Genomic DNA, 14,999 nt, shown 5'->3' with positions numbered 1-14,999 from the left:
AATTACAATCTTCTTGCTGATGTGATGATCAGATCAATCATCTTACTTAGTGTTATAAGGATCTCTGTTTGGGATAGAGGAGACATTTATGTGCTTAATCATTCATTCATTCATTCATTCATTTAGCTTTTTTTTTTTTTAAAGATTTTATTTATTTATTTGAGAGAGAGAGAATGAGAGATAGAGAGCATGAGAGGGAAGAGGGTCAGAGGGAGAAGCAGACTCCCCGCCGAGCAGGGAGTCCGATGTGGGACTCGATCCCGGGACTCCAGGATCATGACCTGAGCCGAAGGCAGTCGCTTAACCAACTGAGCCACCCAGGCGCCCCCATTCATTTAGCTTATAGCCACTCTTCTAGGTGAAGGGAATATAATTCTGAGTTAGACATGGTCTCTAACCTCAGGCAGCTTACATCAACTGGGGATGCAGATATATAAATAAGTTTGTTTATAAAACCAGTAGGAGCTCTGCTAGAAGATACAGGTAAGGGTTTATGGGGGGTAGAGAGAGGAATGTTACAAAAGTAGAGAAAAATAACTCTCTAGTATTGGAAACTGGATGTGTTTTTACTAAGTGGAAAAGAAATCCTCATGTCCATCTTTGATGTTTTCCTTCCCCGCCCTTTCTGCCTTAGAGATCTGATGATTATATGGTGTAGTATTCTTCTGCCATAAACATTCTTCCATTTTTTAGCCAGGGTGATGTCACCACAAGACTATGTCTGGTGTAAATAGGATACAATCCCAAAGCAAATCAGAAATGAAATGAGATCTCTTTAAGAAGAAGGAATTAGCCTCAACATAATAAAATAGTTACAACTTTGTGGGAGATATGTAAAATGGCTTACATCACTGAACTGTCCCAGATGGTAAACATAAGGCAAGACTGCATCTTAAAATGGACGTATGGTGGATAATGGTTACAAATGTACAGTATGTGCCCAGTGCATATGTGTGAAAGAAAGTTAACTTTTCAAAGCCTAACTTTTTCTGGTCTCCTGGACAATGAATGTTTATGATAATGGGCAACACAAATATACCCACAATTTCCAATATCCTAAGGGTAACAGAGCATCTAAAACTGGTGACAGGTTAAAAGAGAAGGTGGGCACTGGAAAAGAAAAGAAAAAGAAAAAAAGCAAACAACAACCATGTTACTAAACAGGCAAAACAGAAAGCAAAGAGCATTAGACTCAACACCATGCATCAGACGGCACAAATAGTAAAATGGGAAAACGTCCATTCCAGAAGGGAGGCCAGTGGAAGGCTTCTGGTCTGCCCTCTCAGCGCGGCAGGGCCAGGTCCCCCGGGGGAGTGGGGAGAAGGAGGGCACACAGTGGTGTGGGAAATGAAATCGAAGACGCCAGGGACCCTGATTTGGTTAGCCCAGTCACTCCACTGTGAACTTCGGGTCATACGCAGTTAAGGGCCGAAGGGGAAAGGCAGGAAGTATTCTAATGAGAATTCAATTAATTCAAGGAATCTCAGAAACCAGGTGTAAACTCTGCCGGATATTAAAAGATCCCTGAGAGGAGCCAGGGTTTCGGAGCGCGTCAGATCAATTTGTGAGGCGTTGGCAAACTGGCAGATGCCCCGCTGTCACCCCAGCTCTCCCCAACAGGTCCAATAATTAGCATCTTTGGGCTCTGAGCAAGTGTGCCTTGCAACCCCTCGGGAGGCTAATGAAGTGAGGGACGCGCTCGGCCCCACCCCGGCTATGGCCCGGATCCTCGGGAGGCTGCCGCCACCCCGAGCGGCCCAGGAGCCCCGGAGCCTGCCAGGGTGCCGGCCGAGGTGCCGGTCAAGGCCACCGAACAGCCCTGACGGCTTCCGGGCCCAGCGGGAGCACCTGGTTTCCTGTGGGTGTTGGACTCGCTGCGAGAAAATGATGCTCGGTCGTCTGATGCCGGGGCTCTGAGCAGCGGGAGCCCAACACCAACGGGGGGGGCAGAGGATGAAAACACAGCTGAAGAACAATGTCCTGCCCAAGAGAAGTGTTGAGTGGGGCCCCCGCAGGGGCCACTCCGAGGCCCTTTAAGGACTTTATGTCCGCATGATTAGCCAAGATGAAGGGGCCAGCTGCAAACTTTAATTTCCCGATGACACAAAGGAACCATGAACAATATATAGATAGGATTTGAATTTGTAATAAGCGGTGGCCTAATCCACAGCAAAGGATAGTCAGTGTAGACAAAAAAAAAAAAAAAAAAAAAAAGCTCCTGAAGTTTCTTAGGTTCCCTATTCAGACCTAAGACATACTCTGCCCAGAGTTGTACTTCAAGTACTAGGGCTGGCTGTGGGAAAGAAGCGGTACACTTTTGGGCTGGGACTCTGAATTCCTAATAAACCTCTCCGTTCCCCTAGCAAGAAGACAAACTAGAGTTTGTCTAACAATATCGCATGCACCTGGTCAGGAGAATGGTCCAGATAAAGGAATGACCACGTAAGTCCAGTGGGAATATTTCGTGGGGCACCAACCTTCTTTTTTTGAACACTTAACCTTTGGCCAAGGAGGGGAATTTAAAAAAAAAAAAATGATCACCACTTTCTTCATTCTAAGATAAAAACATTTGATTTTTTTTTCTTCAAGTGCTGTTGGAATCAAATTAGCTGCTGGAGAAGAAAATCTCAACCTTCATCTTTGTTCTTACCCTTTCAGCTCTAATCATCTTGAAGTGTTAAGGTGAATTAAAAAAAAAGTTTAGGTCAACAGGAAGTGTCTCGTGATGGGGACTGGCTTTAATAGCACAGGGAAAGCCAAGGGACAAAAGGGGCCAGATGTTTTGACAGGGCACTGTGGTGCAAACAGAGTCTGGGAAAGGGAAAGAAGCATTTCAACAATTCTCAGAACAGGGGGCTTTTTGTGTCCAACACATGGAGAGTTCCTGCCTCAGAAGCTTCCCTCTAAGAGGCAAAAGATGAGAAATTTGCATATGCAACGGTATTGTGCATGCAACATGTTAATCTTATTAATTATGAAAACCCCCCACCGAGGGGGCATTTGCTCGGTGCTAGGAACTTTCCCTACGTTATCTTATTTAATCTTTGCACAAAGAGGCTGCAAAGTTGGCTTTATTAGTCACATTTTACAGGTGAGTCAGCTTAGGCTAAGAGAACTTATTTTCCTTGTCCAAAGGCATTCTTCCTGTTACATGTGGCAGCTAAAATCGAAGCCCAGGCCTGCATGACTCCAGACCCAGGCTGCAGCCCCCTGGCAATACAGAAATCATAAGAAAATCACTTAGAACTCTGGATGACTGTCTCATTATCATGAGAATCTGACTCTTATCTAGACATTGCTCCCTCTGCTAAAAGTGAAATCTGATGGAATGGGGCTGGCAGAATTTATCCTGCTCTCCCTACCCACCAAGACCACCATCCCTACCCCAGGACGAGTAACAATCACAAAGAACTTCCCAGTCACCGTTTTCAATCTGGACTTCTTTACAATGTTGACAGAATTCCTTAGTGTGGCTTCAGGGGAGGAATGCAGTAAGAGTGCTTCCAGTCCTGGAAGAAAGCTTCGTGGAGAGAAACTCACAGCTGGTTTTTCTTCTTTCCTTCTGCAAACACAAAAGGAATGGGGGCAATGTGTTTGTTGGATAAAAAAGAAAACCCTCCTTTGTGAGATGTGGGTATGTGTGAGTCAGTCTTTGGAAGCTGCGGTCAAGTCCTAACCCTCAGAAACCCTATCCTGGCGCTCTTCTCTTTGGTACTGAAGGTATCTCGAGGCTGGAGCTGGCGGAGCGGAGGCTTACCAGCTGCCAGGATCTGGATCTGATGGCCTTCTGGGCACAGCTGTTGGGGAGACTGGGCACTGTTCCTGAGGGGAATGTGTCATCACCCAACTGCCTGGCCAGTGACGATGGTGGTGGGGCGGGGGGGGGGGGGGGGGAAGGGGAAGGGTGAGGTTTAAAGCTCAGAGGAGCCCATTCTCACGTGCTCTCCTTTCACTGAATGTTCTTCCTTCTTTGTCCAGGAGCTCTGCCTGTCTTTAGCTTCTCCTCTGCTTTCTGTCCCCTCTTTGTCCTCAAGACTCTCCGTCTCAGAGCAGGCTGCTTGGTCATCCTACTGGGGAAAAATGCTCTGTGTAAGCGCCCAGCCCCTGAGTGCTTCCAACCCACATTATGCCTCAGAACGATGCAGGGAAAGATCTGTGAGAGTCGAGGTGTGCTGCAGGCTGAGCTGCCAGAGCCCTGTGCCCTCCATCCAGCCTTCCTGTGCAGGACAATTGAGCTAATTAATGTGACCAGAGAACAGTTGAGCTGCTAATGAGTGCCAAGAAAGTGTTGGGGGTCCAAGACAAACGACGCTTGGCTCATATTGTAAACAGCTTAAGTTTCGGTGTTGAAAATTACTTCGGTTTTACTTAAATCATCTTCTGTGCCATGCAGTCAGTTTTGAGAATGGGTGCACGACAAAGCCACCCCATCTGCAATGAATAGTGTCTCCACTTTATTTGGCCTGTGGTATGAGGTAGAAGTGGTCGGGTGGGGGTGGGGGTGCTCACAGCCCTTCCAAGGCAAGGCATCGTGGAAGAAGGAGAGAGAGGGGGACCATGTGTGTGACAACTTTGGTTAGCCCAGGTAAGAAAGAGCAAAGTAATCAGGTTAAAACTGTATTTCAATTTCCTTCTCTGAATAATGTGTTACTAAGTGGATTAATGTGTTGTTTCTTTTATCTGAAGATCTGTGGTAACTCCTATCTCTAGAAATGAGATGAGTCTGCTGTGTTTCAACAGAAGCAGATGACCCGGCATTATAGTAAAATGGTAAAGGAATTTGATAACATTTTAGGGGAAAATTTGTACCTGTGCATGTACTTTTTTCGTCACTGAGATAATGCTGTTCATCATGTGAAAAGGCAGCCGAGGTAGACACGCTGGGGTCTGAATCCCCATGCTGCCACTTGCTGACTGTTTGACCCAACTCTGTTGCTCAATCTAAGACTCAACTTCTCCCCTTGCCAAGTGAACTTCTCCCCTTGCCGAGTGAGGGCGATCATAATACCTACCTCAAGGGTTTGTTAAAAGGAACCAATGAAATAATATGTGGTCGCTCTGCAGTCTGTGTTCAGGAAACAAGTCCTAGCTCAGATAATTTCTCTCTCAGATCATTATAAGATTAAATAATCCAGGGGCGCCTGGGTGGCTCAGTCGTTAAGTGTCTGCCTTTGGCTGCGGTCGTGGTCCCGGGGTCCTGGGATCGAGCCCCGCATCTGGCTCCCTGCTCCGCGGGAAGCCTGCTTCTCCCTCTCCCACTCCCCCTGCTTGTGTTCCCTCTCTCGCTGTGTCTCTCTCTGTTAAATGAATAATAAAATCTTTAAAAAAAAAAAAGATTAAATAATCCAATGTGTTAGGGGACCTGCACATAGTAGGTATTGTAAATATTATTACTCTTCCTCTCCCTCCAGGGTGGTTAGATTTGTTGAACCATTAGCTCTAAGACGATGCTCCTATTTACTTTCTATACTTCAGGTCATTTTGTGGAATTATCCTGTGAATTTTAGTATTACATCTACCTGCCACCTTTAAATCAATGTGTCTCCTGAAGGGACCAAACTCTGATTCGCACACAGAAAATAAGCAAACGCAACCACAAATAAATTCCACGCTCAGTCACCATGTTCAGGACCACGCGTGAGGATCGTGCCTGGGCTCTCCCAGGCACCAAGTCGTCTGGTCAATTTCATACATGTCCGTCTGGTTCACGGTCATAAACCAGAACTCCTCGGCTTGCCCCTCAGGCCTCAGAAATCTCTTAGAGCAAAGAGTATTTCTACAGGCCTGGCTCTATGATTTATCGTCGTCCTTATGTATTCCAAGTCATGGGGATTGGAAGAAGGCACTAAATGCCAAGGTTTTAAAGACAGTGCCTCACAGAAATGACCATAAATAGCAGCTCAGGAGGCCACTTACGTGAAGTTAGACCCGTTTAGGACTAGGGGCTATTACAGTGTGAGCTTATCATAACTTGATTCAAGTGCAATAAGCAAGAAGTCGAGAAGATGACCAGTCGGTGCAAGAAAGCCAAGCGGAGATCAGATAACCACATTAAAAAGATTAAAATGTCCAGCCTGCTATAAATGCCTGCTAAAATCCTAAAAAGGAGTCTGGAGAGACCCATAAAATCATAACTAAGAAAGTAAGGGAGCCCTGAAGCTTTAACCAGATGTTCCTGTGATATGATGACTATGTTAGTAAATTTTCATCCTAGCAATACAGTTTTGTATTGATCTTTTGCTTTTATTAGTCAGTGCTGCTATGAGATTAAATATTGTCTGGAAGGAAATACAGGCTTCCTTCTCTAGAAGTCTCTTCTCAGTAACCCAGTGTTTGTTATCGCAAAGTGCACGAGGGAGTTTATAATGAATTGCACAACAGAGCAGGGGCTTGAGTCTATAAAAAGAGTTATATAAGGGGTAGCCTTATAGAGAATAACCTTATTTGGGAAGCAAGCATTGTATGCCCTCCTGAGTAGGAAACCTATGGAGAGCTGTCTGAAACAGAAATAGACACAAGTATTTATAACCAGGAGCACAATCGCAATATACAGTGCTAAACACTTAATCTATGGTTAGATTTTACTCCAGATCCAAGCTGAAGTCAGCAGAATTAAATCTTCAAGTGTATTTCAGCAGCCTTAAATCCTTCTGATACTGTTAGCGGTGGCAGGGTTCCAAAATGCATTCTGTTAATAAGACAGTAAAGTATAAAATCAAGTTATCTCCTTCAAGGAGAAAAAACACAGAGCAAAGGAAACGAATCTTGTAAAATTACATTCCCAGCACTCAGGCCTTTTCTACCTGAGTTCTTTTCAATTTATCCTTTTACTACCAGACCATTCTCCTTGACAAATAATGGAAAAAGAGAAATCATCTCCCACTTTTTTTTAATTATTATTATTTTTAACTATGAAAGGAATAGTACCCCTGAAAAAAGGTTTAGGACTTTTCCTTCTTATCTTTACAGGTCAGAGGAGGTTAAGATTTTGCCAATCAGCTTGCAATATACAGTATGAAGTCTCCTTGGGCTAGCAAAAAGAATTCAGCAGCTGTTACCTTTTCTTTCTCACTTAACATAACTTTTGGTTTACCTGCAGCTAAAAAGAATTTATGCAGCATGCACAGGGGTGTTGTTTAGGTCCCAAAGCAACTGTTAGTTTTCCCAGGAGCGGTATCAAAAGCTTGTTAAACTACCAAAAGGAAGGAAGGAAAGGAGGGAAGGAAGGAAGGAAGGAAGGAAGGGACGGAGGGAGGGAGGGATGGAGGTACATCCACTACCAACACCTTTGAACTCGTGATGCACTATACTTGCTCAAAATGAACAAAGTCAGAACGAAGCCTAAAACTCCTTCTCCATGCCTGCTCTCACAGCCTAGATTTTGTGCACATCTGGAATGAGAGACCACCCACTGCTCTGAGATCCCTGCAGGGCGCGTTGGGTGAGTTAAGTAATAAATTTTAACCTTAACTCTGAATTTCTTTGCTCTCATGAGTTTTAGCGAAGCTCCCTCTTGTTGCATCAATACGTATAACTGTTGGCAATTTCATGTTCTTTAGGCAATCTTTTTTTTTTTTTTTGCCTGTCCAGGAGTTAGAAAAAGATAGAAACTCCCCTGTGTTATGAAACTAATGTGATACAAGAAATTGAGCTGTAGCAATCCATTGGGCAGATACAAAAATACATGAAAGTATAGATTTCTACTCCACTGCGAAACCATGTTATAGTTAGCTGAAAATTTAATACAGTATATGAATGTTTCCCCTCTAAGGTATCTCTTCATAGGTGATGTTGGTTTGGTTTCTTTATTTGTAGATGAAAATGTCTGGAAAATCTATCTGTATTACCTGGATATAATGCCCGTACATAGTGGATAGCATATACCTTGATACCTAAGGACAAAGACACACATGCAAAAAATTGTATCACAGAGAATTATGAAATTAAGTAAAATAAGAACATTAAACATAAATGTAATTGAACCTACAATTAGATCAAAGAGACTTAGAAGTTCTTAAGAATTATTTTTGTTGAGCTAAACAAGATACATAAATTATTTTAGAGACTTGTCTCAGATAATCGCCTAAAATAAAACCATAAAAGCTTTCATTCTCCTCCCCTAGTCTTGTTAGATTTCATGCAGACCCCTACATTTTAGTTATGACATCAGAGTTAACACTTTATAGATCATAATTCACCCCCATTATCCTTTAGTCAGTTTAATGAGTGTAAGAAGATACAATGGCTTTTTAAAGTTGATTTGAGAAGCATTCTAATCTAGGTAGAACTCTAGAGATGCCTTATTTACAGCAACCCAACCACAGATCATGGGTGACTTTGGCAGATGGAAACCTTTTTGTCATTGTTGTTCATTCCATTTGCTTCAGTTTAAGGAGGTGTCATTTTATAAGCTGGTCCTCAAATTCTGGTTGTCCGACCTAGTCATTGCCTCCAGTTTCCAGCATGTGGCTGTTACTGTATGGTTTGAGCCACTCTGGTTCATTCTTCAGGCCTAACTTTTAAGGCTCAGCTCAAAAATGTCCTTCTAAATCCTAATGGTTGAAATTAATTGCTCCCCTCATCTAGTCTTCTGTCTGTGTCTCCTTTGATTAAAGTGATTTCTGTAAGTGACTTCGTGCCAACTTGTGAGCCTCCTGGACTCACTTCTCATTCTTTCTTAGATCCCCATCCCATAAAATATCCTTCACAAATGTCCCTGAACTGAATTGCCTTTTCTAAAAGCTGGGAATTAAATCCACCCATAGGGAATAGTATGAAGATGAATGAGCAGAAGACAGAAACATATTCTAATGATGTCAGAGATGAAGCCAACACACCTGGTCCCAGAGCCTTGATAGGGTGTGTATGTAAAACTAAATTAACTGCAAGAGGATTTAATGAGTACAGTGGATGTTCTCATCCTCCAGGTGGCCCCTGGAGAGAATGTTAGCACCATGAGAAGAAGTGGAGAAAGGAAGAGAGGCTGCTGTTGACTCCGGTATAATCAAGACGAGTTCTCTTCCTCTCCACTCCTCCATTCTGCATATTTCAAAATGACAATAAGATGACTCCAGGTGCCCCTCGCTGTGCAACTCCTGTCTCATCAAGAGAGATGAAAAAGAGACCTCTTTTTCTATAAGCAACTCTGAGCCCCATTAATATTGTTCAATTCCCACTTACAGCACTTTCTGCTGCTTGTCTTTGTTCAATGACACTAAAATCCTGGCAACTCAGTCACGCCTCTGTTTCTACACCACCAGATCAGAGCGCTAGAAACGGTCTCCAGCTGGAGTGAATTGGGACACACAGAGACCTAGAAGGGGGCTCAGTTGTTGCATTTTGATGCTATCTTCTGATGCCTCCATTATAACTTGCATCATTCTGTGTGATAAGATGTCTTCTTAACTTGAGATCAACTTGAGATCCTACCATCACCTTATTGCCCAATGGCACTGTTTCCTTCTCACCACCGCCCCAAAGAGAAAGGTTCTCAAACTTTAGGAGATGCTCTTCCCATTCAGTCAGTCTAGAACTGTACCTAGGTATCTGCATTTTATTATATTGTCCATCCCAGGTGACTCATTTTACTTGGTTGTTAAACACAGTCCTTTGAGTGAAGAGGAAGCAAGATTAAACTGGGTTGTTTTCTACCCAGGTTTGGGGGCAGGGGTTGGTAATAGATGGGTGGGGGAAATTAGAAGAAATAGTTCCCTCATTTTTTACACTTGAGGAAAGAAAACTTAAGAATATAATAATATAATTAAATTCAGTTTAACCAAAAAACATCTATTTCTTCATTAAAAGCACTGAGCTGGTTACTAGAGATTCGGATATTGAAATTTGGGTCCCTGTGCTCAAATTGCAAACACAGTCCACAAAGAATAACCATTCTGGCTCAGACAATGGATCCTTCAGTTAGTTCAATTCTCTGTCTCAAAAAAGTACAAAATGGAACTTTAGGCAGAAGGTCATAGTTTGTCCTTGACATCAACTTTCTGGTAAGTATCCTATGTTTCCTAACTAAGGGTAGGGGCCAATTGTCTGTGCAGGTACCACTGGTAACAGGACCCAAAGGCACATCAAAAGTCATCCAGCCCTGTCGCCCCTTGTCATGGATGAGAACACTGGAAGCCCCAAGAGATTAAGGGACTTGTGAAAGACTGCTGTTACTTTGTAGCAGAGCGTGCACTAAAGCCGGGTCTCCTGTCCACGGTTTTTCTCACTTTACCATACCATAAGGCTTGGAGTAAGGCTGTCCATTCATTCATCCATTTATCCATCCATCCATTCATTCTACAGATATTTAGTGAACACCTACCATATGCCAAGTGTTCTACACTGAGGATGTGAGGTTGGGGATAATCCTCTTTTTGTCTTCACAATCTTATAATCTAGGGAGATTAAGATCAGAAAACAGTTTACACAAAGCCAATTTTCTTTGATTTTTGTCATCACTACAATTCTCACAAGTGTGAAGTGAAATCCATTCGTTGTCTTCTGGCAGGATTTTCAGATTTAGGTCATGTATCTTCCTAGCACTTTGTTTCACTGTCCGATCAATTTGGATCTTTTTCTGTCAGTCTTCTCCTTGAGACTTCACCACTGTTTCTTTCCAGAGAGGAGGCGACAAGTTGTACAAAGTGTTTTAGGGATGGATGCTCCACAATTTGGGTATAAAGTAAAGGGTTTTTTTTCTCCCCAACTTGCCTTAAGACAATGGCCTTTGGACCTGCAGCAACTCTTTAGAATGAGTCTCAGACTCTCGTCTAGTTTCCAACATTACCAACAGGTGATTATCCCAGAAATAGTTTGATTTCTTTTTCTTTATGAGCCTCACCTTTCACTGGCATGCATGAAAGTACATATCCTCTATTTATTCACACAACTTCTCGAGATGGTTATAGACTTTATTCTTCTTTAGCTGACATTTTACAAACAAAAGATCTTAGTTACAATTTTTAAGTTAGAATATTTCACTGAGGACGCCCCCATTCCCAATTAGCCTTGTTAAATTACAGGGGAGAATGAAGGGGCAGTTTTGACCCTCCTGAAACTCAGCCTTCTCTGGACTAGCCACTCCCCTTAGCAGCTGACTTTATTAATGAGCTCATCCTCTGGCTTAACTACTCAGCCAAGGCAAATCCAAGGTAGCAAATTGCATTTTACAGCTATAAAACCTAAAACTTTATCCCACAGGAGTCACAGTACCCTGAAAGAACTCACATTTGTATTATAAGTAAAATGTCAGTAGCTCAGAAAAACAAGGGCCCACAATGGACCATTTCTTGCATCACCTTCAAAGATACTAAATTGTTTTGCCCATATGTATATAACACTTAATAATTTCCCAAAAATATCTAATTTATCATCCAATTAAAGGATAAATTTTTTATTATTTTTTAAAGATCTTATTTATTGATTTGAGAGAGAGAGAGCATCCATGTAGGAGTGGGGGCAGAGGGAGAGAGAGAATCTCAAGCGGACTCCACCTTGAGTGTGGAACTGAGTTCCGTCCCAGGATCCTGAGATCATGACCTGAGCCGAAATCAAGAGTTAGAAGCTTAATTGACTGAGCCATCCAGGTGCCCCGAGGGGATAAACTTTTTTTTTTTTTTTTAAAGAATAGAGACTATTGGGGCACCGGGGTGGCTCAGTCGGGTTAAGAGGCTGCCTTCGGCTCAGGTCATGATCCCAGGGTCCTGGGATCGAGTCCCACATCAGGCTCCCCCTGCTCAGCGGGGAGTGTGCTTCTCCCTCTCCCTCTGCCTGCTGCTCCCCCTGCTTGTGCTCTCTCTCTCTCTCTGTCAAATAAATAAATTAAAAAAAATTTTTTTTAAAGAATAGCGACTACATCTCTTACATTCTCTTAAAAAAAACACTAATATATACTTTTTGGACACTGTGGATGTATAATAGATGCAATTTGACTAATGATCCATTTTGTCTTTAAATCCTAATAGTATCAGTCATTCATTTAATTGTTGAGTGATTGTCATGTACCTAATGCTAGGCTTTGTGTTATGAGGCATATATCAGATGCACTCAAATGAGTGCCTTGCACTCAAAAATTTTGCAACCTTACTGAAAAGGAAAACACACATGAACTAATTGGAGTAATAGATCCAGAAGAACCTTACAGTTCAGTTTCCTTGTAATAGATATCCCTGCCATTCACAAATATTTCTGACTCTGCTTTCTTCTGAGTAGCTGGGACAATTGGAACTCTCAATCCCTTGAACTTTGGGTAGGTTTTGTGACTTGCTTTGGCCAAAAATTGCAAGTGAAGGGATGTATGTCACATACTGGTGGAGGCATTTAAGAGTTGGGACACAAGTGTCCGTTTCCCTTCTTTTTCTGATCTAGCAATTGTGGAGGAGACTTCATGGTTGTCTTAGGCTATTCAAGCAGCTATAACAAAATATCATAGACTAGGTGGCTTATAAACAATAGAAATTTATTTCTCACAATTCTGGAGGCTGGAAGTCCAGGATCAGAGTACCAGCACAGTTGGATGAGGGTCCTTTTCCAGGTCACAGACTTCACATTGTATCTTCACATGGCAGAAGTGGCAAGCTAGCTCTCCGCAGTCTCTTTTTATAAGGGCTCTAATCCCATTCATGAGGGTGGAGCCTAACCACCTCCCAAAGGCCCCACCTCCTAATACCATCACCTTGAGCACTGGGTTTTCAACATGAATTCTGGGGTTCTTTTGTGGGGGTGAGGGGGATGGAGAGCGGGCAGATGCAAACCTTCAGACCATAGTAATGGTGAAAAGGCAGAAAGCCTGAATCCTGGTGTATGGAGCATGGAAGTCGGCTGCTCTTGGGCCTCTCCAAGAGCCTTCCTATGAGCTAGAAAACCAATTCTGGTTGTATTAGACCTTGAGATTTTAGGGTTATTTGTTACCAAAGTATAACCTAGCCTATCCTGACTAAATCCAACGTGTTGTAGATGGGAAAATTGAAGTGTTAACCTGTGTGGTATGGAAACTCAGTGTATTAAGAGTTTAGTGTAAGCATGGACTGGGATGTTGCATACTTCTTCATGAAGGATATCTAACGTGAGCTTCTCTTTGTAGGACATGTATGACTAATCTGGGGGAAGTGTCTGTGGCCTGGGCAGGGGTGTTAATGGTGGCAGTGATGAGATAGTCCAGGTCAGGAGAAAATGAGTACCTAATTATACCAACAGCAGTCCTATCTTAATATGCATAACTATTGGTGCTAAGCACTTTATTTGCATTACCTAATTTAATTCTCACAGCCATCCCAATGGAAATAATAATAATGATAATGGTAAACAACTATCTCAACCTTTCCTATGAGATAGCAATGGTTATTATTTCCATTTCTTTAAAAAGTAAAACAAAGCTTAGAAAGCGTTACTCTGAATATCTGGAACTACCTCATGGGTAGATTCTCTCCCACCTTCTCCCCTGATGGAGCAGAAGGGGTGTCTCTTTTCTTTGGAAGAGTCCTCTCTTCACTTTGCAGTGAATCCCACCTCCTCTTTTTCTCTAGGATGTCATCCTAATGACTGTGTCTTCATTCTTCCTATTTCTACTGGTCCATCCCTTTGCCTTAAAAAAATAGGCAAACGACTTAACATTTTGATGTAAAAAAACTGTTTTAAAAAATATAAAACCAAAGTAATTACATCCTGATTTGCCTTCAAGTTATCACGCTCTCTGTTTTCATCTCCTTAACCCATTATGGAACCTCCCGTGGTTCAGTCACCACAGAGTTTCTGGTTGCCAAATTAAATGGATGCAATGAGCCCTGCTCTTACTGGGCCTCATTGACTGGGGCTAACCTGGGCTTCTAAGGCTCTATTCTCTTCTGGATCTTCTTACTCCTTTATTGTTCTTTTTAAATCCATGTTAAAGATTCCTCTTTCTCCACTGGCCCTTTAAAAGACGGCCCCATATTGGTGTCCTTAGTCCTTATTCTTGTCACTCTTCATGGGCTATGAGGACATCCTCACCTACTCTCATGACTTAACTACATGCTAATATGTTACATTCCCCCCAGGTCTAAAGTTCTGGTCAAGTTCTCTCTCACGGACTTCATAAATATATATTCTACCTCTCTGTTCATATATCACCAAGGCCCCTTGAGATAATTAGGTAAACAAACAAACACATTCCTTGCCACCCCCAACCTTTTTCTCTTGAACTCCTTATCTTCATAAATGACTCCATCAGCTACCCACTCCCTCAAACTGCAAGCCTATAAGCCTATTTCCTCTTCTTTCACAATACTTAGACTCCACAGCTTGAACCTACCATCTAAATAGCTCTCAATTTCTACATCTTATTTTTGCCATCTCTGGTATGTGTTTAATTTAAGGCCTTGTTGCCCTCCTCTTCACTAGATCACCTCCTCAATCCCTCCAAACCATTCTTCACACTTGAGCCAGAGAATTGTTTCTAAAGTTCCAGTGTAGTCACACCATTCTCTGCATTGTTCCAAGGTGCTTCATAGCATTCCAGATAAAATCTAAACAGCTTAGTAGATGCACATAGTCTTTCATGACCTGATCTATGCTCCACTTTTCTACTGCTTTTCTGCTGCTTCTCCTTGCTTCACACTTACCTGCTGAGCCAAGCCAAAGAGGCGGGAGAAAGTCTCTCTGGCCTTTTTGGTGTGGCCTCCTTTCCTCTTACCCTTTACTCCTCCAAGTGGCTTCCTCTGGAATTTTTCACCTGGCTGCAAGTTTCAGTTCAAGAGTCCCCTCCTTAGGTGCTCCCATGTCCATACCCTTTCTGTAAGCATGCATCTCTGATGCTTCTAACTTACTACACAGTGATCGTGTGCAGGATCCTCTCCTGACTGAAGGTACAAGAGTACTGGGTGCCGAGTCTATGTCATGTTCTTCTTTGTATTCCTGTGCCAAAAACAGTGACGAAGAACAACAGATGCTCCATAAATGTTGTTAAATAAATGGATTAGTAATAGATTATATGAAATAGAAAAAAAATTACTTGCAAAATGATATAT

At 42.5% G+C, this 14,999-nt stretch overlaps 1 long non-coding RNA gene across 1 annotated transcript; it reads right to left on the bottom strand.

Moving 5' to 3' along the window:
* Positions 1–3,429: 3,429 nt before the first annotated feature.
* LOC141373686 (uncharacterized) lies at positions 3,430–14,395 on the bottom strand. The gene is made up of 4 exons (XR_012379934.1): positions 14,285–14,395; positions 13,405–13,579; positions 3,939–4,067; positions 3,430–3,562 (listed from the first exon to the last, which is right to left on the bottom strand). It is a non-coding gene; the product is annotated as an uncharacterized lncRNA (long non-coding RNA).
* Positions 14,396–14,999: the final 604 nt, after the last annotated feature.

This window comes from Callorhinus ursinus, unplaced genomic scaffold, assembly GCF_003265705.2.
Source record: "Callorhinus ursinus isolate GAN/ISIS: 27379988/994484 unplaced genomic scaffold, GSC_fseal_2.0 scaffold11, whole genome shotgun sequence".
NCBI lineage: Eukaryota > Metazoa > Chordata > Mammalia > Carnivora > Otariidae > Callorhinus > Callorhinus ursinus.
This window is presented reverse-complemented; position numbering and strand designations above follow the sequence as displayed.